The following is a 22,729-nucleotide window of genomic DNA, read 5'->3' as shown; positions in this document are numbered from 1 at the left end:
CCCATTCAAGCACGCATCACCTTTTCCTCTAATGATGAATTCATAGGCGGTGGAGGAGGTGGTTACTGCACATCTCTATAGGTAGTCTGCTGGTTGGAAAAATTCTGCCTATAAGGTGGATTTTGAAAACTATTAGGTTGTTTCCATCCAAAATTGTGGTGATTCCTCCAACCAGGGTTATAGGTTTTGGAATATGGGTCATTACTTGGTTTAGAGAAACTCTGGGCAGCCTGTGCATGTTCTTGAACATATTTAGGGAATTGCACAACTTGAGGTCAATCACCCACATAATGTGCAGGACTAGCACAAAGAGCACTTGCATCCTGATGAATGGGAGCTCAGGTAGATTGCCTAAAATTCTATCCTATGGACAATAAGCGGTCAAGCTTTTCAGAAAGCATGCCCACTCTGGTATTTATGGCCAAAGATTGATCTACCTCATAGAGGCCACCTCTCTTTTGGGATCCAATGGTGCGGGCTTCAGGCCTAGAGGCTGACACATGATATAGGGAATTTTCATTGAGAGTTTCAAATAATTTCCATGCCTCATCCCCACTTTTACATATAAAAGTGCCTCCACAGGAAGCATCAACATCTGATGGGGGAAGTCTCATATTGGGCGGCCTGAACAGCAAGAACTAATAGATGAGGTAGACATATAAGTCGATGGGGTAAAGTGTTCACTTAATAGGCATCTTACAAGTCAAAAGAAAAAAAATAGAGAAAAGCTCATAACCAAACTGTGCAAGAGGGTGGAATGCAAATTCAATAAGTTGGGTTGGGATATCTGGCTTTCACCTAGAAGACCCGGGTTCAACTCTCGGCAACGGAACCATGTTAAGGATAGTGCACTCTTCTTTGCTCTACAAACTCCGCTACCTACAAAACAAAATAAAAAAAACTTATGCAGATCTAAACTTAAACTAATGAAGAAGATAAAAAAAAAAATCTGAAATTAAAACTAAAACAAAATAAAATAAAACAACTAATTCAATCTTAAAAAATTGTGCGTCGGTTACCCAGCAACGGTGCCAAAATTTGATCGTTGTCGTAACGAATTAGAATAAAACCTAACTATACTATGAGATAGAGGTAAGAAAGGGGTCGAACCCACAGAGAACTAGAAGGCTAAATCTACTAATATTGAGGTGAATTTTGTTTTAAAAATTAAATTTGTAAAATCTAGAATTAAAATTAAAACTAAGTAAACCAATTAACAAGAATAAGAATCAAGAGAAGAAGCTATCCTTAGGTCGTGAATCCATTTTGGTATTAATGAGGGCATTTCTCCCTAACCACGGCACGGGCAAGGAGCATCCTGACCAATGCTACACCGTTACCTTGTCAGCCCGAGCTATCACCTCGGCATCTCACTTGGCCATGCTGCTACCTCGGCCCTCCATCCATCGAGCTATCACCTCGGCATCTCACCTGGCTGTGCTACCACCTCGGCCCTCCACTCCCGCATGTAACCAGGGTTTAGAGACACGTGATGCTCGAAGATCCCCACCCAGGGTAGGAAGACGCTAGCTATTGCCTCAAAGACTCACTAGAGGCATGCGTCTGCTCAGAGAAGAACGTGAGAACTCCTCCCGGATGATAGCTTGGCAAGAACCACCCCATGGAGGTTAGGGCTCGCCTCTGAGGCCGACTAGAGGTGCACCGCAGTAAGGTCAGGATTGGCCTGGTGGTTTCCAAGACCGAGAAAGAAGCCTTAGAAGAGACGAAATGGCACAATGCTCATCGGATCACCGAGCTGAGGAGAGAAGGGACAACCTGGAGAGTCGCATCCAGTGCCTCACTAAGCGAATAGAAGGAATGCAGAGGCAAAGGCACCCGATCGACATAACTATAACTCCAGCACATAATGCACTATCCATGATACCCATCTTTAATGTATATGACGACACCACGGATCCCTATGATCATCTTCTGTACTACAGCTCGGCCATGATAGTTCATGGTAGGTCAGAAACAATTCTTGCCGAGCCTTCATAGCCTCATTAAAAGGAGTTGCACTGGTGTGGATGTCAAACTTGTGGCTCCGGTCCATCCACATCTATGAAGAGATGACAAGAGTGTTCCTCAAATGTTTCCAAGCTAGTATGAAGCAGAAACAAAGCACACAAAATGTGATGAACATAAGACAGGGAGCAAGAGAGACTATAAGAGAATTCCTTACCCGATTCACTAAGGTGACGCTGGAGGTAAAAAACCTACCGGAAGGAGTGGTGTATAGCACATTGTGCAACAGGGTAATGCACCCTGATCTGGTCCAGTCTCTGGCCCTTGACTTGCTAGAGACAATGCCTGAGCTATTGAGACAGTGCAATCAATATGCCAACATGGAGGAAGTCTTAGCTGACTGGGATCATCAATCAGAGAAGGAGAAGAAAAGGCCTCTGAGGCCTAGGGACAATTCTCGCGAGCTGAAGAAGAACAGAACAGATTGGCCGCCTGACACAATTGAGCCCGAGCGATATGAACTTGATCATTCCTGAACAAACCTGCTCTTAGAGATCCAAGATCAGAAGTATTTTTACTGGCCCAGGCCAATGACGGCTAAACCAGAGGAAAGGAACCCCAACCGGTACTGCCGATACCACCGTGACCATAGACATGACACTGAAGACTGTAAGTCTTTGAAAAGGGAAATTGATGATCTCATCAGGGTTGGATGCCTTAACAAGTATTTAAAGCAGAAATATGGTGGGAACTAGCCTGAGCCGAGGAGAGACGATGTCGGTCTGAGCTGAGATAGGGCCAAGCCACCCAAGGAAACAACCACGAACCAAGTTGACTCATATGATAACTAGCCCGTGGGTCCATCCATTCTAACAATATTAGGTGGACTCACAGCGAAATCAGTCAGAAAAGCCAAAGCACACGTGCAGTTCGTATGCATCACAGAATAGCCAGTTAAAGCCCTCAGAACGGATCCACACATTACATTCTCTGACAGAGATCTGGAAGAGTTGAACTGACCTTACAACGACGTGACATAGTTCAATTAGTGGTGGCCAACCACCCTTTCCGCAGGGTCCTAGTGGACACAGGAGCCTCCATTGACCTTATGTCTTATGAAGCCTTCGTAAAACTAGGGTTTGGCACAAATGCCTTAAAGTCCGCCCCAGGACCCTTGTATGAATTTTCAGGCACGTCATCAGAGCTAGAAGGAGTTGTAGACTTTCCTGTGACCATCATACAGGGAGCTCAGACAACCACTACCATGGTTTCTTTTATGGTCGCCAAGATTGCCTCACCCTATAAATTCAATCCTTGGCCGACCTGGTCTCAATGGCCTTGGGGCGATTGTGTCCACTAAGCACAAGAAAGTCAAATTCTCCACTAACAATGGAGTCGGGGAATGCAAGTCCAGCCAAAAAGAATCTCGAGAATGCTATGCCAACTTCATAAAGCCTGTGAAGAAACCATATTCAGGCCTAGCGTGTATGGTAGAAATTATTGATTGCTGAGATGAAAGCCTCCTAAACCGAGCTGAGCCAATGGAACAGCTGCTTACTGTCCCAATTACAGAGGTCGAGTCGTCAAAAACTATTCAGCTCAGAGCATTGCTGAGCTCCTAACGCCGCGATGAGATTTTGAACTTCCTTGGCAAAAACTCTGATATTTTCGCATGGAAGGCTTATGATATGCCAAGCATATCTAGGGCTGTAGTTGAGCATAGTCTAGATATTAACCCTAGCTTCAAGCCTATCCAGTAGAAGCACAGGAACTTCGTGACTGAGTGGAACACCATCATCAATAAGGAGGTTGATAAAATCCTAGCCGCGGGGTTTGTGAGGGAAGTAAAGTACCCGACCTGGCTAGCCAATGTGGTCATGGTTCCGAAGTCCAACGGAAAGTGGAGGATATGTATAGACTACACCAACCTGAACAAGGCCTATCCCAAAGACTGCTATCCTTTGCCCCGAATTGACTCCCTTATAGACTCGACTGCAGGCTATGGAATACTGACCTTCATGGACGCATATTCCGGCTATAATCAGATAAAGATGAAGGTGGAAGATGAGGAGAAAACTGCTTTTCTCACCACTCAGGGCAACTATTGCTACATTGCAATGCCTTTTGGCCTAAAGAATGCTAGAGCCACTTACTAGAGGATGGTGAATACAATGTTCCGAAGCAAAATCGGAAGAAATATGGAAGTTTACATTGATAATATGCTGGTTAAGAGCACGAAAGACACTGATCATATGCTAGATCTGAAGGAGGCCTTCGATGTCCTACGGCAGAACTAGATGAGACTAAATCCTACCAAGTGTGCATTTGGAGTAACCTCTAGGAAATTCCTGGGCTTCCTAGTATTACAAAGGGGAATAGAAGCAAACCCTCCAAAATTGAGGCCATTCAAGAAATGCGCCCGTCAAGAAACATTCACGAAGTTCAAAAACTGATGGGGTGTCTGGCCGCACTTAATAGGTTTCTGTCCCGATCTGGAGATAAGTGTCTTTGCCTCTTCAAGCTACTAAAATGAGGAAAAGGTCAACATCAATTTCGCTGGACAGAGGAATGTGAAGCAGCTTTTAATGAAATCAAAGCAAGCCTAACCGGGCCCCCTCTGCCGAGCTGGCCAGAGCCTGGAGAGGAGCTAAAGCTTTACCTCACTACCTCCGCGGTAGCCGTTAGTGCAGTCCTCGTGAGAGAAGAGGGAAAGACATAGAGGCCCATCTACTATGTGAGTCATGTGATCCTAGAAGCAGAGATAAGGTATCGAAGAATTGAGAGGTTTGCATTGGCATTGGTCGTGGCAGTCAGGAAGTTGAGGCCCTACTTCCAAGCACACACTATAGCTGTACTAACTGATCAACCACTAAGAAAGTCACTTCACAGCCCCAGCGTAGCGGGACGTATGGTGAGTTGGGTTGTCGAGTTAAGTGAGCATAACATTGAATTTCGACCGAGAAGTGCAATCAAGGGCCAGGCATTGGCTGATTTCTTAGTAGAATGTACACAGGTTGATGAAGCAGTAGAGACTGAAGTCGAGCCAGAACAAAAGTGGGAACTCTTTGTTGATGGATCCAGCACAAAACAAGGATCAGTGCAGGACTTGTGCTATGAAGCCCTGGGGAATTCACAATACAATACGCCCTCAGATTTGCATTCCCCACGAGGCAGAATACGAAGCCCTGATTACTGGAATCAAACTAGCAAAAGCTATAATAACAGACGACCTAGTCACACATAATGACTCCCAACTAATTGTGAACTAAGTCAATGGGCAATACGAGGCTAAAGAAGAGAGAATAGCCAAATATCTAAAAGAAGTACGTCGTCTGGTGACCAATTTCAACATGTTCGCAATGGTACAGATCCTGCAGGATGAAAATGTATAGCAGATGCCCTCTCCAAACTAGCTACAACCGAACTCAGGGACTGCGTAAGCTCGGTATACTTTAAAGTACTAGACCAACCTACCTATAAGCAAGAAGTGATGTGCAACAATGCGCAGCAAGCCAAGCCGAGCTGGATGGACCCTATTATGGACTATTTAAGAGATGGGCATCTCCCAGGATATTAGATAGAAGCAGGAGCAGTTAAGAGGAGGGCAGCCAAATACGCCCTCTAAAGTGGAGTACTGTACAAAAGGGCAATATCCTAGCCCCTTCTGAAGTGTCTGCCGCCAAACCGAACTAAAGAGGCACTCTGAGAGGTCCATGAAGGAATTTATGGGGGACACATCGGAGGAAGGGCACTGGCCTACAAGGTATTGCGCCAAGGATTCTACTGGCAAAAAATGCAACAAGACGCAATGAAGTTCATCCGGTGATGCTTTAAGTGTCAAGTACACATCCCGATACTGCACGTTAGCTCCATAATCTGCCCGATCTTGTTCGCAATGTGGGGAATTGATATCCTAGGACAGTTTATGAAAGGAAAGGGCGGTGTCCAATTCTTGATTGTCGCTATTGATTACTTCACTAAATGGGTGGAAGCACGTTCCCTTGGAAAGATCACTGAGCAGGCAGTAGAAAATTTTGTAAGGGATGATGTCATATATCGATATGATGTCCCAAAGATACTGGTCATAGATAATGGTCAGCAATTTGACAATAAAAAATTCAGGCTCTTCTGCAGTAAATTTAACAATAATTTTTGAAACACTACTGTAGCACACCCACAATCGAACGGTCAGGTAGAAAAATCCAACCACATACTTTTAGATGGAATAAAGAAGAGGCTGGACTGGGAGAAGAAGAACTGGGCAGACCAGCTACTCAGTGTACTTTGGGCATATCGCACCTCAGCTCGGACCCCCACAAAGGAGACACCGTTCTGATTGGCATACGGGACTGAGGCATTAATCCCTGTGGAAGTGACTGAAGCCTCATTTTGATCAATAGTGTTCGAAGTGTCACAGAATGAGGCAGGGCTCCAAGCAAATATCGACTTCATAGACAAAGTTCGAGAAGAAGCTCTAGTGCGGAATAAAACTTACAAACAAAAAGTTAGGTATTACCACAACCGAAAGGTCAAGCCATAGGGATTCATAGTAGGTGACTTGGTCCATAAAAAGTAGCTGCAGCAGACCCAAGAACTGAAGGCAAGCTAAGTGTGAACTGGGAAGGCCCGTATATAGTCTCCAAAGTGGTGCACCCCGGTACTTACCACTTGCAGACTCAGGGGGTACAGTTATACCAAGAGCATGGAATGTTGAAAATCTCAAAAACTTTTACCAGTAGATCATAGATTGCATCGAAGTCCCTTTGACTGGGCGTTAGTCTTATAGATTTTATATTTCAGCACCTTAGTTTTCATATTTCAATTATTCAATTTCATTCCTGGAGCAGATTAGACTCTATTTCGAAGCAATGTATCTGTTGCAAGCCCATACCACACATCTATAAACTATGAAGCGTCTCTCAAATATCCGGCTCTTCAAAGGCAAAAAGGCTGAGATCTAGCTCGACAGCATCTAAGACCAAGCTCCAGCTCGGTACTACCAAGACTAGACCCTAGTTTGGTGACTCAAAGATCGTCTAAGGCATTAAGTTTGAGCTTTAGCTCAGCATCAACTAAGGCCGAGCTCCAGCTCGGCACCATCAAAACCAAATCCAAGTTTGGAATCTCAAAGACCATCCAAGGCATTAAGTTTGAGCTTCAGCTCGGTATTGCTGCTGCCCAGGTCTAGGCATAATGCTTCACAATACTAAGACACATAAGACTCGATCAAGCTCAACCAAATAATAGAACTACCTTATAGAAATGGATGAGGCACAAGAAATGAAGAAATTTTTTTTTCATTAATAAATGAGGGTAGAAACCCTAAAAAATTACATCAACTCCCAAAGGGGATTTCTACATAAAAAAAAAAGGAGAAGAAGAAGAAAAGAAAGAATTTTACATCACTCCCGCAATGGGAAATAGGGAAAAGACAATATCAGTATTGTGGAAATTGGGGGACTGGCTCAAGAGGGAGAGAGGTGGTTCACTTGGTTGCTTTAGGGTAGGCTTGAGTCACCTCTTCACCAACCTCGGCCTGACTGGCGAGCTACACTGAAGGAGCTGGGGCAAGAGCGCACTGCTCATATTCAGAAAAGTCATAATCTGGCATCTTGCCAAGGATGAACTGAATGGCATCTTCTGAGCTGACCTGAAATGAAGAGACGTTGACATCAACTAGCCATTTCTGACCAACTTCAAAGTTCAACCACCTCTCAACAGTGACCTCATCGTTAGACGCCAGCTCGGCCTGATGCTTCTTTTCCAGCTCAGAAATCCGAGGTAAAAGTTTAGCTTCTTTCCTTTTGCTGGCCTCATGAGCCTCAGCCAACTCGCTCTGGAGTGCATCCTTCTCCTTGACAAGGCCGCTGTTGATCCTGAGCTGTTAGTGACCTCACGCTCCAGCTCGCCAGCTCTTTCCTCATTGTCTCTCACTTTTTGCTCCTCAGATTGAGATTTTTCTTCTCACTCTCCAGTTGATCCGTGGCCATCTGGAGATCCCCCCAGAGATGCTTTACCTTATCATCTACCTTGGCACAACCAATGGCCATGTTCTCGAATCGTTGAGCAACCTCAACTGCAAAAGAAAAACCCTGTAAGGATCCAGCGGGGTCATGAATACCTGAAACTCAAGTAAGCACAAAGAATGAGAGAAGGAAAATACTTACATCACCCATCCGGGCATAGACCTATTCTGAGAAATCGATATTGGGTAACTTCCTCACATGGGCAATGTCCCTCTTGGGATGGCTACGATGGCACCAAACCCGAGCTTCAATAGGGTCCAACACATTGCCATTCTCTAACAGGTCCACCCAGGGATCCATGGGCTTCTTTCCCGTTCGAGCCACCTTGGGAGGGTTGCCCTGATGTGCCTCCTCCATGGGTGAACGCCTCCTCTTCTAGCCTTCGGTGCCTGCCCCTACTCAATCGGGTGTGCCTGTCTACCCCGGTGCCTTCTCTCTAGATCCCACTGGCTCCTTACCTTTCAGAGAGCCCAGAGTCCCATGTCAAGCTGAATATTGGATTGGGGGGCATCTCTTTCCCTGGCTTGCCCCCAATAATAAGTGGCAAGGCCTTGTTACGTACGCCAGGGGGAGGGGTGACCTTCGTGCTAAGGTTTGTGCTTGTCGCTGCCTTACCCTTGTCGATAGTCTTCTTGGTGGCCTACTTGGCTGCCTCCTTCTTCCTCGCGGTAAGGGCTTTATTATCTACCTTCACATTAACCACTACAAGACAAGAAAGAGCCAAGCTGGATCAGTAATGGAAACAAGCTAAAACTGTAAAAAGCTAAGTTGAACCACCATGAACCGAACTCGATCAGACCCTCACCAGGGACTTCACTCAGCTCCCACTCTCGAAGGAAGTCTTCATCCTGCAGCATGCGAACATCTATTGCCTCCCCACCCAAACACATCTGATATATTTGGAGGTCAGCTGGGGAGAGCTTGGGTGCTCGGTTCAGCACAGAGAGGGTGGGCTTGACCAAGATGCTCTTGAAGGGGTTCCCCTCCATTGCCACGTAGAAGTACCTCTCCTTCCATTTCTTCACCGAGGAAGGCATGTTAAGGAACATCTTCAGGTTACTGTTAAAAAAAAAAATCAGATTAAGAAGAAGAGACCTGGATATATACAACTTTCCATAGGAATTTTTTTATAAGAAAACAAACCGAAAAACATATAATTGGTGTCAACACCACTATCATACTAAGGACAAGAGCAACCTATGCTCAATAGAAGTAAGATAACTTCACATAGAATACCTAAAATGAGATAAAACAAAAAGGAACAAGAAGAAGACTCATCTGGCTATAACTTTTATGAAGCACGGTAATAAGAAGGGTGTAGAATCAGTTCATATTGAGCTCAAATCAGAACTAGTCAAATAGATTAGCAAAATAACTCTAAAATAAATTCCAATACGCAAAAAAAATTGTCCGAATAACGATGTAAAATCCTCCAAAACATGGGAGGGGACGAGGGGTCATCTATTTATAGCTTTGGGACCTCTTATAACCAAGGGAAGTTGGCTTTGCTTCCTTTCTTGTGGGATTTCTATCCTCCATGGAAAGGGCAATGTGGCTATTCATAGGAAGAAATATTTCTCCTATAGCCAAGACAAAGTTTTCCTTTATGACTTGGGTTCTATAATCTTCTAGGATGTCCTTAAGGTCTCAGAAGATGTCTAAGTACAAGCCTTGGGTGGCAAGAAGGAGACATAGACGAGATTTCACAAGATATGCACAATCCTTACAAAATCACAGGGTCGATACAAATAGAGTTTGGCTGTTAGATTGTGGGATATATTCGATTTTAACTAGGATGCATCTGGCGTTGGCCGAGATGCATTTGGCATTAGCCTGAGTCAATATAATTCTAACCTAAGCTGACTCACTGGATTTAATCTGATTGGGCTATTTGCTCAAACCAGGATTGGTTTATGGTTTACGGGGTGGTCTGAGTTGATTCTAAGCATGTCAAAAACCCATTGACCAAAGTTTCAAAATATGTTTTTATATTAATTTAGAACCATCCTATATTGGTATGAAGCGTAAAGCACTGTTAAGGGAAAAAAAGAGAAATTACCACATGGAATCAGGTCGGATCCACTAATCCGTACAATCTGTTTCCCTACCTAATCCGATGCATTGCTCTAGAATCAGGGAGTAATCGAAATATTCAAATTTTCTAATATGCCCAACTACATGTGATAAAAAGATTAGGAAAATGTTATTGTCTATTTCTCTTATCCTCATCTGAAATGACCTCACTACTTTCCTATATATGATACCGTTTCATCGCACATCATTAGTGGTAAATCAATTTGTCGCACCACATTGGTGCACTCCTTATACCGCTTGCTCGAAAACCCTCTTCCAGGAAGATTGTACTCTTAACACACACACACACACGCACGCATGTACCATTGCCTCCCCACCCAAACACCTCTTGGTGAAATAGTACCACCCTGAGGTGTGCCTCTTCACCAAGAACATCTTTCAAAATAGGTCCAGCGTTGCGGTCCAACCCAGCTTCAAGACAAACACCTCAAAGCCAAGAACAGTTAGCCATAAGTTCAGAGTCAGCTGGCTAGAAGCGAGGCACCAGTGATCTAGAACCGAGCTGACTAGCTCGGGCACATGAATCATCAGGCCACTTTGGAAGGTGACATCGTAAAGGGCCAACTCATCCCCAGAGGCATCCACCCATTCATTATTGTCTGGGATGCGTATCACCATGTAATCGGGGATACCGTATCGACTCCGGATCAGGTCAAGTACCTTAGGCATCAAGATGCTTGGGGTATTAACCGTAGTTTTCTTCTCTCTAGAGGAGGAAGCAGAGCCTTCCCCCTCAGACTCTACCAGGAGTGCCTGCTGCCTCAGCACTGGGTGGGCTGAGCTGGGGTAACCGAGCCAGCTCCACCCCTGGTCAGAATGATCTCAAGTGAGACCACCTCCACAGACTCAGAGCCTGAGCTACTACCCGAGCCCGAGCTACCATCAGAATCAGAGCTATCGTCGGAGCCCTGACTACTGGAAGTATCACCACTGGAGGAAGAGGATCAAGAATCGGGCACTAAGGGTGGTTTTCCCCAAGCCTCACGGTCATCAAGGGGGTCTAGTTGGGCGATTCTGGGTCATGCACAGATGCCTTATCAGGATCACCGGGACTAACACTAGGGTATACGGAGGGTTTCATAGAGGATTGGTGGGTCACAACCATAATGTGATCTTACTTACTTGTCATAGGACAAGCTTGGAAAAGACGAGCTTGGAAAGGACGAGCTCGGAAAGGACGAGTTGGATGTCCGCACCGGGAAACTCTGAGATTCTGAGGATGTTCGCACTGAGGATAGGAGCGATCTGAGCTGACTTTATCACACGAACGAATGACAAGACTTCTAGAATAAATGTACCTTATTTATAGGAGAAGGCGGTGGAGAATGGATAGCTAGATTTGGTTGAGATCAACGGTGAACAGAAGCAACCTCTTTGCCTGCCCGAGGTGAAATAACGTCTCTGAGACACGTGGTAAGACCAATGCATTTTATGCTAAGTGAGCGGCACACGATCGAGAAGTCAATAGCATTTAATGCTTTATCTATCCGAGCCGAACTATTAGAGCAGGGGGCTGGTGATGAGGCCATTTCTCCCTAACCGCGGCATGGGCAAGGAGCATCCTGACCAATGCTGCACTGTTACCTTGTCAGCCTGAGCTATCACCTCGACATCTCACCTGCCCGTGATGCTACCTCGGCCCTCCATTTTCCCGAGCTATCACCTTGGCATCTCACCTGGCCATGCTGCTACCTCGGCCCTCCATCCGCCCGAGCTATCACCTCGGCATCTCACTTGGTCGGCTGCCACCTCGACCCTCCATCAGCCCAAGCTATCACCTTGGTATCTCATCTAGCCATGCTACCACCTTAGCCCTCGATCAGCCTGAGCTGTCACCTCGGCATCTCACCTGGTCGTGCCACCACCTCGGCATGTCACCTGGCCGTGCTGCCACCTCAGCCTGATGTAGACAACAAGGTTCCCATAAACGTGCTCTCGCCCACTACTATATTCAAGGAACATAATCCCTATCCACGAGGATAAGACTCTATCCACTACACGTCATCAAGACGTCCACCCCTCCCACGGTTGGCATTTCCGAGATAAGAGGGGAATATTCCCCTGGTATACCCTAGGATCTGAAATATCCCTAGTATTAGAGAACCATTACTCTTGACAAATCTTTGCCTAACAGGACTCTCCACAAACGTCTCCCATCCTCCCTTCATCTACAGCCTATAAATATCAAGGTAAGTCTCCCTCAAAAAAGGGGGGAGATCGATCACTTCTTTGACTGGGAAAAGCTCTCTTGAGCATCTACTGTGGAAAGATTTGACTTAGGCATCAGAGAGTCCCCTGTCAGGTCAGCCCGACTCTCCCCTGTCCTCTCTTCTGTGCAGGTCGGTTGGAGCACTAGGAACTGAAGGGAAGATCATCCAGTCAATTTTTCCCGTATCAGGTATTATTACCAATATTTGGTTCATACTTCAGTTCATTGAAACTATAAGTTCAAATGTAACAAAAAAAATATAATCTTTGACTATACTGAGCATAATCTATCATGTCAAGTACTATCGTCTATCACTTTCACTTAGCATGTTTAGTTTGTTTGGTTAAATGCCAGAATTAGTATATGCCAAAAATCAACATAAAATACCATTACTTGAATAGAATAATTGAATCACAGAGACAAATATTCTAAGTCCTAGAGAAAGGATGTCCAAAGAGAAGGACCAAAAGATAGATTTATTGGAGAGAGAGAGGGAGAGAGAGAGAGAGAGAGAGAGAGAGAGAGAGAGAGAGAGGTGCGTGTGATGGAGAAGTAGAATTGGATTAGGAGAAGAACAGCAGAAAAGAGTGGGAAATCATGGGTAATGTAGGAAACCGTTGGAGATTTGAGAAAAATTAGGAGAAAAGAGAGATAGAGATCCAGCTTAGGACAAAGGGGAGAGGGAGAAATCGTGGGAATTGAGAACCATGGGTAGGGGATAAGTTGTGGGTAATGAGAAATAATTGGGAGAGAAAAATTATAGGGAGACAGAACTGTGGGCATGAGAGAGGAAATAGGGAAAAGAGAGATTTGGTGAGAGATGGATTTGGTGATCAAAGAAAAAGAAAGGAGAGAAGATGCGTGAGATGGACATTTTAGGACAAAAGGGATATTAGCCGAGTGGGAGAGAATTTCTAGGGAAGAGATGAGAAAGAGAGAGAGAGAGAGAGAGATGTGGGATTCGGTCAGATGGGAGAGAAAAAAGGGAGAGATCTACTAGTAGAGAAACTTTAGGACAATCCTAATCTAATTTGGACAAGGAGAGAGAAAACATGAGAGAAAGTAGGAGAAGGGGAGAAAGAGAGAAAGTAGGAGAGGCGGAAGAGAACATGTGGAATAGGGAGAGAGGAAGAACCGTGGGCTTTTCACTCTCCCTAAATTTTCCCATTTTTTGTTTATTTTTATTTTTTATATTAGCTTCTTCTCTTTGAAATTCCAACTCTATCCTTGATCCTTTGTTCTTGCTTCTAAACTGAATCATCTCCGTCCATTTAGCATCAAACTTGTGCACATCTCTTGAAAATCCTACAATCAAAGATCATCCAAATATGTGGTCAAATTAATCATAAAAATCTAACTGAAATTAACAATTGAACATTAATTTCATGAATAATTATGGCCCGATCACACTCCTCAACTTGCACTTTTATTCATCCTCAAGTGAAAGACAATAAAAAATTACTCTAGTTATCGTGTCATTAACTTAATGCAACCACTCTTAAACAAGTAAGAACAACATCAATGAATCAATAGCAAGGATTCTAAATATGCCAACAATTCAACGCAAAGTTAAACAAAAAACAACATCCTCATCTACTTTAGTCAACTTCTACTCTTATATTCAAAATCAACTATTGTAACTAAGTCATGAAGTCCAAGTGCTATACAAACCATCAATTTTGTCATGCAACTATGATCATGCTCTTTTTTTTTTCACAATTACTCTAATCCATGCAATGTCATGTCCTATTAAGTTTTCTAAATGGGCTATGTAGCGAGCTTTTGGTTAGTTGCTGACAAGCCAGATGGATTTAAGGAACTAGGTGTAGAACACTCCTCAAACTTACTTACTCAACCCAAATAGGCTATAAGCTAAGACTAGATCAAAGTTTTCAAATTTTTCCTAAACTATCTAACCTTTTTATGTGAAACTCCATGTTTGTGACACAAAGGCCCAGTTACTCAGAAGGAAGTCTTTTTTTTTTTATATAGACATTCCATTTGTTTGGCATTAATTTCAATGCTTGTGGAAAAGAAACCCAATTACTAGGGAGGAAGTTATAATGTATGATTTTAGGAAAGTGGAAATTGTTGGAAACTCATGTATCTTTCCGCTTAGTTAGGTTAACCTAATGTAATCCCTAAACAAAACCCTACAAAACTCCCCAATTGGAGCTTAAGTTTTAGGTCAAAACCAATTGTGATCGGATGATGGGACTGTGATGAGCATATTTTTATGTGAAATCTTAGGTAGTAAAGCATGCGTTTTTACATATTTAGAATAGTGTTACTTTGGGTTTTACTCTCTTTTTGTAGGTTTTGTATTTTAAAGGCCTTAAGGACTATCGGGCACCATATCTCCAATTTTATACATAAAGAGGTCCTATTTATTTTCATAGTTATGAAGAGGATGAAATTCTGAGCAAGATGGATGTGTTGCATTAAAAGTACACATCCGTTTGGTCACCCGTACAAATGATTATTCTTTTTCAGGCCAGAAAAATAATAATGGATCAGAGCTAAACTGATATGCAGAACCAGCTCGTTTGCAGTTGTCCCAGGTGTACAAGAAATATTTCAAATGCCAACAAGGATAGATGGACCCCCTTGAGTGATTGAAGATTCTTTTTTGGTAACAACAACTACCTAGCGTAGTTGGTGAGTTGTGGTGTGCCAAAATCCCTTGCTCACCAGGAGGTCTCAAGTTCAAACCTGTTGGCTACTAACTTCCTACTTAATTAGAAGATATCCTAATCGATTCAAACAAGGAATAGGAGGTCGGCCAAGGGAGTTATTGCGCAAGTTAGAAAAGGAGAGAGAAAATAAATAAAAGAAAAAAAAGAGCAAAAAAATAGGGAAAAAACAACCCAAAATCATTGTATCTCCTCTTCTCCCACACGATTTCCCTCTTCTCTCTCTTCTCTTTCATCCACCTCATCACTAACATATGGAATATGCTATTGTAGATCCCCCTAATCACTCCTAAATCGTTGGACACCTCTCCCTCCCCATACGATTTTTCTTCCCTCTCTTTTCTCTCCCTTATCTCTTCACTCTCTCTTGCTGCCACCTCCAGTATTTTAGATTCCAACTAGGAAACCAACTTGTCGTCATAACCCTACCCCCATCCCCTATATAAGGAACACACTTAAACAAGAAGCATACCACTCTCTCTTAGGATTTTCTTTAGTCTCTCTTGCCCTCTAGGTTTAGTTCTTCTCTAGTTCTTTGCTTTTTCTTTTGGCTTATGCACTTATGTAATGGAGTTCTACTTAATGAATGCAAGTTTCTTTTATGTTCATGGTTTTATTTTATTCAGTTGTATGTTTACTTTCTAGTTCTAGGTTTAGTTCTAAGTGACAAGAACAAGTCGTGGAGCATCTCTTTCAAGTTCAGATTTGTCTTCTCTAATATTAGCAATTTTAGATTTGATTTATTCTAGATTTGCTTTTTAGTACTGGTAGTATTTCAAATCTCAACCAAGTTTTCAAGTTTTCAAGTTCAAGTATTGAAGTTCAGGTAGGTAGGCTTCTCATAAGTCTTCTCTCCCCCCTCTCATTCCCTCATCTGGCTATCCTTTCCTTATTAACTTAAGATTTTACTTTGTCTTTACTTTATTGTTTTCCCTTTCCCCCAAGGTTCACGACTTGTGTATATGTTGGCTTTGCCCCTCCTAGTTAGAGAATCATCCTTTTTATTTTTAGTTTTTAATTTTAGTTACTTTTTATCTATGTCGTTTGATTATTTAAATTCTTAGATGCGTTGGTTTAGGGCGGTAGTTAGAAGTAGATCACTATAATTAATTAGTTCACTTTCGCATTACTTTAAGAAGCCAAAAATAAAGTGGATGCTCTCCTTGTGTTGGACCCTTTAGCTACACTAATCCGTATATTTTTTATTATATTTTAAATCTCAAACAAGTTTTTGGCACCGTTGCCGGAGAGACAGTTCCATGTTTTGTTTTCTTTTAGTAAATTAGAGTGCTTTGTCTGCTTTGTTTTGTTTTTCTTTTTTCTTTTATTAAATTCTTGAGAAGAACAACTTAAAATAATAGTTGTATCAGTGGAGGTCACCAAGCCTCACAGTATGATAAAGACAAGTTTCACCCTACAGCAGTACCTCCGGAATTGACCTGAGCAACCCTGGATCTCTGTCGGTAAGCTCACACAAAAAAAAAATAAGAAAAAAGTTTTCAATTTTTTTCATTCTTTTGTGATTGTGGTTTGTCTTACTCTAGTTGTGGATAGTGTTCTATTCCATGAGTGTTGGGTGGGTACGAAATAGTGTAAATAGGTTAGAAAAAAGAGATCTAACAAGCAGTGACCCTATATGTTTACTCTCTTTAGTACCTTTCAATATGGGAGGCCAACAATAAAACCCTCCACCTAAATCTCTGAAAGATAGGTTCTATCCTACTAGAATAGCCCAACCTTCCTGCATAATTCTACCACAAGCCCAGGGCAATAATTATAAGTTTAAATCTCAGTACATCACTATGTTGCCCCATTTTCATGGGCTGCCCTCTGAGGATGCATACCTATTCCATAGGGAATTTGAAGAGGTATGTGTTCTAATTAAAGTCCAACAGCTTTCTGATGATGCTATTAAGCTTAGGTTCATCACTTTTGCACCAAAAGACTAAGTTAAGAAGTGGTTGTATGGGTTACCCACAAATTCCATAATCACATGGGAAAAATTCACAGTTGTCTTCCTCAAGAAGTTTTTCCCAACTCACAAAACCAATAAGCTTAGAAGTGATATCCTCCAGTTTAGTAGAAGCCTAGTGAGTCCTTTTCTAAACTTATGTAGAGATTGAAGGATCTATTCCAGGAATGCCCTCACCATAGTATAGACTTGTGGCATTTATGTCAGATTATTTATGAGGGTATTGATTCCCCAACTAAACAAATGATAGAGTCTATGTGCCCTGGGGGATCCCCCATCCTTTACAGATAAATGAGAGGCATGGAAATTCTTACTTAACCTAGTTGATAAAATCTATGAGTGGGAGTCAATCCAAGAAAGTGAAAGAACTATAGGAGGGAAAAGATATTTTGTGGATGAGATAGTAATCAAGGAAGCCCATTTGGATAGCCTAATCGAGAGGATTGAGGCTATTGTTCCTAGAGAGCTATCATCAGTCAATTTAGTTAATATGTGTGCTTGGTGCTAGTCCATTGGACATGTCATAGAAGAATGCCCCAACACCTCTGAGGGCACTTCTAATGAAAGTATTAATGTCTTATATCAGAATAATCCATATAGTAATACCTACAATCCAGGATGGAGAAATCACCCAAATTTCTCCTGGAATCATGGCAACCAAGCAGTGCCTTCCAATTTCCATAATCAAGGTCAACTTGGACCTCAAAGACCTCCCTTTGCACAATAGCCTTTTTCTCCAAATACTTTTCCTAAGCCAAATGTAGGACCTCAAGCTAGTCTTCCCAGGCCCCCTCTCCTATCATCTTATCAGTAACCCCCTGGGTTTATCAATATTAGAGAAGCAACTAGAATAAGTGACTTGAAAAAGAATATGACCTTCCTTATGACATGACATCAAAATCTTATGATAGAACTCACCCAAGTTGTCTCAATTCTGCATGAGAGGGAGAAAGGAACATTGCCCAATCAACCAGAGCCTAACCCTAGGCATCAGCCTATTAGTTCACAAGCACCCACTAATGCAGCACTAAATGGGGTACAGGGTCAGACCCAACAATGGCCCTCCAACCAATGTAATGTTGTTTATGCCCTTAGGAGTGGCCGAGAGTACCAACAGAGTATTCCTAATTCTTTCCCATCTATTGCTCCTATTAACTCTCCTTCTATTGAAGACATTAGTGTGCCTCCTGTTCCAGGTCCGTTTGATGAACCTAAAGCAAATAAAGATGATTTGGTTGAGGAAACCAAAAATGATTCTTCTGAAAAAGAGGAAATTCCTAACAGTCCTTATGTTCCACCTGTCCCCTTTCATAATCGCTTGGTAAACAAAAGGAAGACTGCTTCTATGACAAGATTTTAGAAGTCTTCAAAAAGGTAGAAATGAACATCTCTCTTTTGGATGCCATATCCCAAATCCCCGCCTATGCTAAGGTTCTGAAAGATTTGTATACTCACAAACATATCACTAGTGTGCCCAAAAATGCATTCTTGGCAGGTAATATTAGTTCCATAATTACTCAACCTATAGCTACCAATTATAAGGATTCAGGAAGCCCTACCATTACTTGTGTCATAAGCAACACCTACATTGAGCATATCTTACTTGACCTTGGCACAAGTGTGAATCTTTTGCCTTACCATGTGTATAAGCAACTAGGATTGGGAGAATTGAAAACCACTCCAACCACTCTTCAGTTGGCAGATAAGTCTGTTAAGATTCCTAAAGGGATGGTTGAGGATGTCTCACTTAAAGTGGGGGAAATTATTTTTCCTGTTGATTTCATTGTGTTAGATACCAAGCCCTTCTCAACCAAGGATGAGATCCTTATAATTCTAGGAAGACCATTCCTGGCTACCAGTAATGTATTAATCAATTGTCAGAATGGTTTCCTAAGGTTATCTTTTGTCAATCAAACTGTTGCGTTTAATATGTTTAGGATATATAAGCAATCACATATGGAAGAAGAGATCCATATGCTTGAAGATTTTCTGGATTTTTCTGATGATTTAATTACCAATTTTGATATTGATTTTGATTCAGAATTCCAAAAGTGTATGGATGAGTTGGATGATGATAGTGAATATTTCTTTGTTGAAGTCTTGAGTATTCACACTCTTGTGGAGCCCTTAGAACCCCGTTCCAATCCCATCCCCAAACCTTCCATAGTTGAACCTCCTAAGCTAGATCTTAAGGAAATGCTATCTAATTTGAGGTATGCTTTCTTAGGGCATGACCTTACTCCTCTAGTAATAATTTCTTCAGATTTGACTTCTAGCCAGGAAGAGAAATTGCTTAAAGTGTTAAAGACAATAAGGAAGCCCTAGGTTGGACCATGGCGGACATCAAGGGTATAAGCCCTTTTATTATGCAACATCATATACATCTTATGGAGCATTCCAAACCATCCATGAAACCCCAAAGAAGAGCTAATCCAATGATGATGGAAGTCATTAAGAAAGAGATTCTAAAGTGCTTGGATCATGGAATAATTTATCCTATTTCTGATAGCCAATGGGTAAGCCCAGTTCATGTAGTGCCCAAGAAGTCTGGTGTTACTATAGTTCCTAATGCCAATAACAAACTGGTTCCAACCCATGTCCAATCAGGGTGAAGAGTGTGCATAGACTACAGGAAACTTAATGTGGCAACCTGAAAGGACCACTTCCCATCTTCATTCATTGATCAGATGTTAGAGAGGTTAGTTAGATATGAATATTATTGTTTTCTTGATGGATATTCTAGCTATAACTAGATCCCAATTGCTTTAGAAGATCAACATAAGACCACTTTTACATGCCCGTATGGAACATTTGCTTATAGGTGTACGGCCTTTAGGCTTTGCAATGCCCTTGCTATGTTCTAATGGTGCATGATGAGCATTTTTTTGACATAGTTGAAAAATTCTTAGAAGTATTTATGGATGACTTTTCGATTCATGGAAGTTCCTATTCTGAGTGTCTTCACCATCTTTCCCTAGTTTTGAAAAAGGTGCATATCTAAGAATTTGATTTTGAATTGGGAGAAATTACATTTTATGGTTAAATCTGGGATTGTTTTAGGCCATTTAGTATCCAAGGGGGGAATTAAGGTAGATAGTCAAAGTGGATGTAATTGTTAATTTACCACCTCCCCAATCTGTTAAGGATGTCCAATGTCTTTTTGGTCATGCTGGCTTCTACAAGAGGTTTCTTAAGAACTTTAGTCAGTTAGCCTGGCATCTCACCTCACTACTTGCTAAAGATCAAACTTTTAAATTTCCTAAGAATGCCTAGAATCCTTTGAGCAACTTAAGAAGGAGTTAACCAATGCACCCATTGTTCAATCACCTGTTTGGACTAAATCTTTTGAACTGATGTGTGATGCTTTTGATTTTGCTATAGGAGTAGTTTTAAGACAAAAGATTAATAAGCTACCCATTGTCATTTTTCTATGCTAGTAAGACCCTAAATGATGCACAACTCAACTACACTACCATTGAAAAAGAATTTTTAGCTATTGTGTTTGCATTAGAAAAGTTTCGGTCTTACTTAGTTAGGTCACATGTGATGGTGTATACTGATCATTCTGCTCTTACATACATTGTTCAGAAGAATGATCTCAAAGCTTGTCTCATTAGGTGGGTTTTACTTTTATAAGAGTTTGATTTAGAAATTAGGGATAAGAAATGAAGTGAAAACCTAGTTGCAAACCATTTATCCCGGCTTCCCAATTCCTTGATTGTTGATTCTTCAGTCAATGAGAATTTTCTTGATGAACAGTTACTTTCAATGTCCAGTGAATCATGATTTGTAGACATCGTCAACTTCTTCGTCTTGGGTGTGACTTCAGATCATTGGTCCACCCAAGATAAGTATAGGTTTCAATCCTGAGTTAAGTATTTTTTCTAGGATGATCCTTATGTGTATAAGATGTGCCCGAATCAGATTGCCGACGATGTGTTCCTGATCATGAGTGGCATTCCATTCTCTCTTTTTTTCATGATCAGGTATGTGGATGCCATATTAATGCAAAGAAGACTGCGGCCAAATTTTTACAGTGTGGATTCTATTAGCCTAGTCTCTTCAAGGACGCTTTTGTGTATTACAAGTCTTGTAAATCCTGTCAATCTTTAGGATGTGTGACTAAGAAAAATATGATGCCCCTCAACCGAATTCTAGTTGTTGAAATTTTTGATGTGTGGGGTATTGATTCCATAGGACCATTCCCTAATTCTTTTAGGAATTTATATATCTTACTGGCTGTAGATTGCGTCTTCAAATGGATTGAAGCCATTGCCTATAAATCTAATGACCACAAAGTGGTGGTCAAGTTTATGAAAGAGCACATTTTCCCCCACTTTGGTACACCACGTGCTATTATTAGTGATAGGGGTGCACATTTTTACAATAGGCCTTTCGAGGCCTTGTTAAAGAAATATGGAATCACCTATAAGCTGGCTATTCATTCTCAAATTGTGGTCAGGTTGAGGTATCTAATAGGCAGATTAATCAAATTTTAAAAAAGACTTTCAACCCTAATCACAAGGATTGGTCTAATCGATTGGTGGATGCCTTGTGGGTGCATAGGACTGCTTATAAGACCGATTTGGGTCAATCTCCCCACCTTTTGGTGTATGAGAAAGCATGTCACTTATCGGTTGAGTTAGAACATAAGGCGTTTTGGGCTATCAAACAGTTAAATTTTGATCTTTCTACTGCCGGAACTCATAGAGGACTCCAACTAGCAGAGTTGGAGGAGATTAGGAATGATGCCTATGACAATGCTAGGACTTATAAGGTGAAAGCCAAGTGTTTTCGTGATAGACAAATCCTTAGGAAGTCTTTCACTCCTGGTGATAAGGTTTTTCTTTACAATTCTAGGTTGCATATTTTTTCAGGCAAGTTGAGATCCCGTTGGGATGGTCCTTATATTGTGCAAACTATTTTTTCTCATGGTGCTATTGAGGTTTTGAGCCGTAGCATAGGTGAAATTTTTAAGGTCAATGGTTAGCATTTAAAACCATTCTCTGAGCTTCCTACTGCTGCCAGTGAAGAGGCCATGGATCTCCATAAACATCTTTACACAGATGACTAACTTTTACCTAGGTATGACCCCCCTTGCATTGTCTTTGCTTTTAATTCTTTTCATGGATTGAGAACATTGCATGACTTAAGTGTGGGGGAGGAAAATCAGTTTCCTTTTGTTTTTATTTTTTTTCTTTGTTTGTTTTTCTTTTATTTTTGAGCTTGCTAAGGATGAAATCCTACTTTAGCTTTTGGTTAATGATCATACTATTTGGTTGCTTGATGTATGAAAGTAAGAATTTTTTATTATGATACCCATCTTGAACATATAAAATCCCTATTGAGAACAAAGGAACAAGCCTGTGTCTTGAAGTGGGACTCTCTTTTGAAAATAAGAAACCCTTGTTTTACGGTGTTGGACTGTATATAAGTTTGTGGGTTCCTTGTACTCTTAATTTGGAGTTGAGAATTTCTTTTTAGATGGGTATGAGTTGAAGAATACACAATTTTAAATGAAGTGTGGAAAGTAATAATAAGAATTGACTCCCTTGAAACTAGAAAGGGCATTGCATCTCAGGAAGCGTGGTGTCTTAATCAAAACTCTTAGGGAGAAAATTTCTGAAAGAACTCTAGCATCACTTTCGATGTGGGCATATGCAAAAGGTGAAGCTACATAGTAACTTGGGTCTCTGGTGTTTGCTCCACCATGTCATTCAGGCCAATAGTAGTGGAGTAGGTCATCAATGCCTTGGTAACATGTTTGGTC

General features: G+C 41.7%; 1 non-coding gene and 1 pseudogene across 1 annotated transcript; one reads left to right on the top strand and one right to left on the bottom strand.

The window, feature by feature from the left end:
- Positions 1–12,891: 12,891 nt before the first annotated feature.
- Positions 12,892–21,949, top strand: LOC122089779 (annotated as a pseudogene).
- LOC122090312 lies at positions 17,039–17,144 on the bottom strand. Its single transcript, XR_006143549.1, has one exon. It is a non-coding gene; the product is annotated as a small nucleolar RNA R71 (small nucleolar RNA).
- Positions 21,950–22,729: the final 780 nt, after the last annotated feature.

Source organism: Macadamia integrifolia, chromosome 9 (assembly GCF_013358625.1).
Source record: "Macadamia integrifolia cultivar HAES 741 chromosome 9, SCU_Mint_v3, whole genome shotgun sequence".
NCBI classification, from domain to species: Eukaryota; Viridiplantae; Streptophyta; class Magnoliopsida; order Proteales; family Proteaceae; genus Macadamia; species Macadamia integrifolia.
This window is presented reverse-complemented; position numbering and strand designations above follow the sequence as displayed.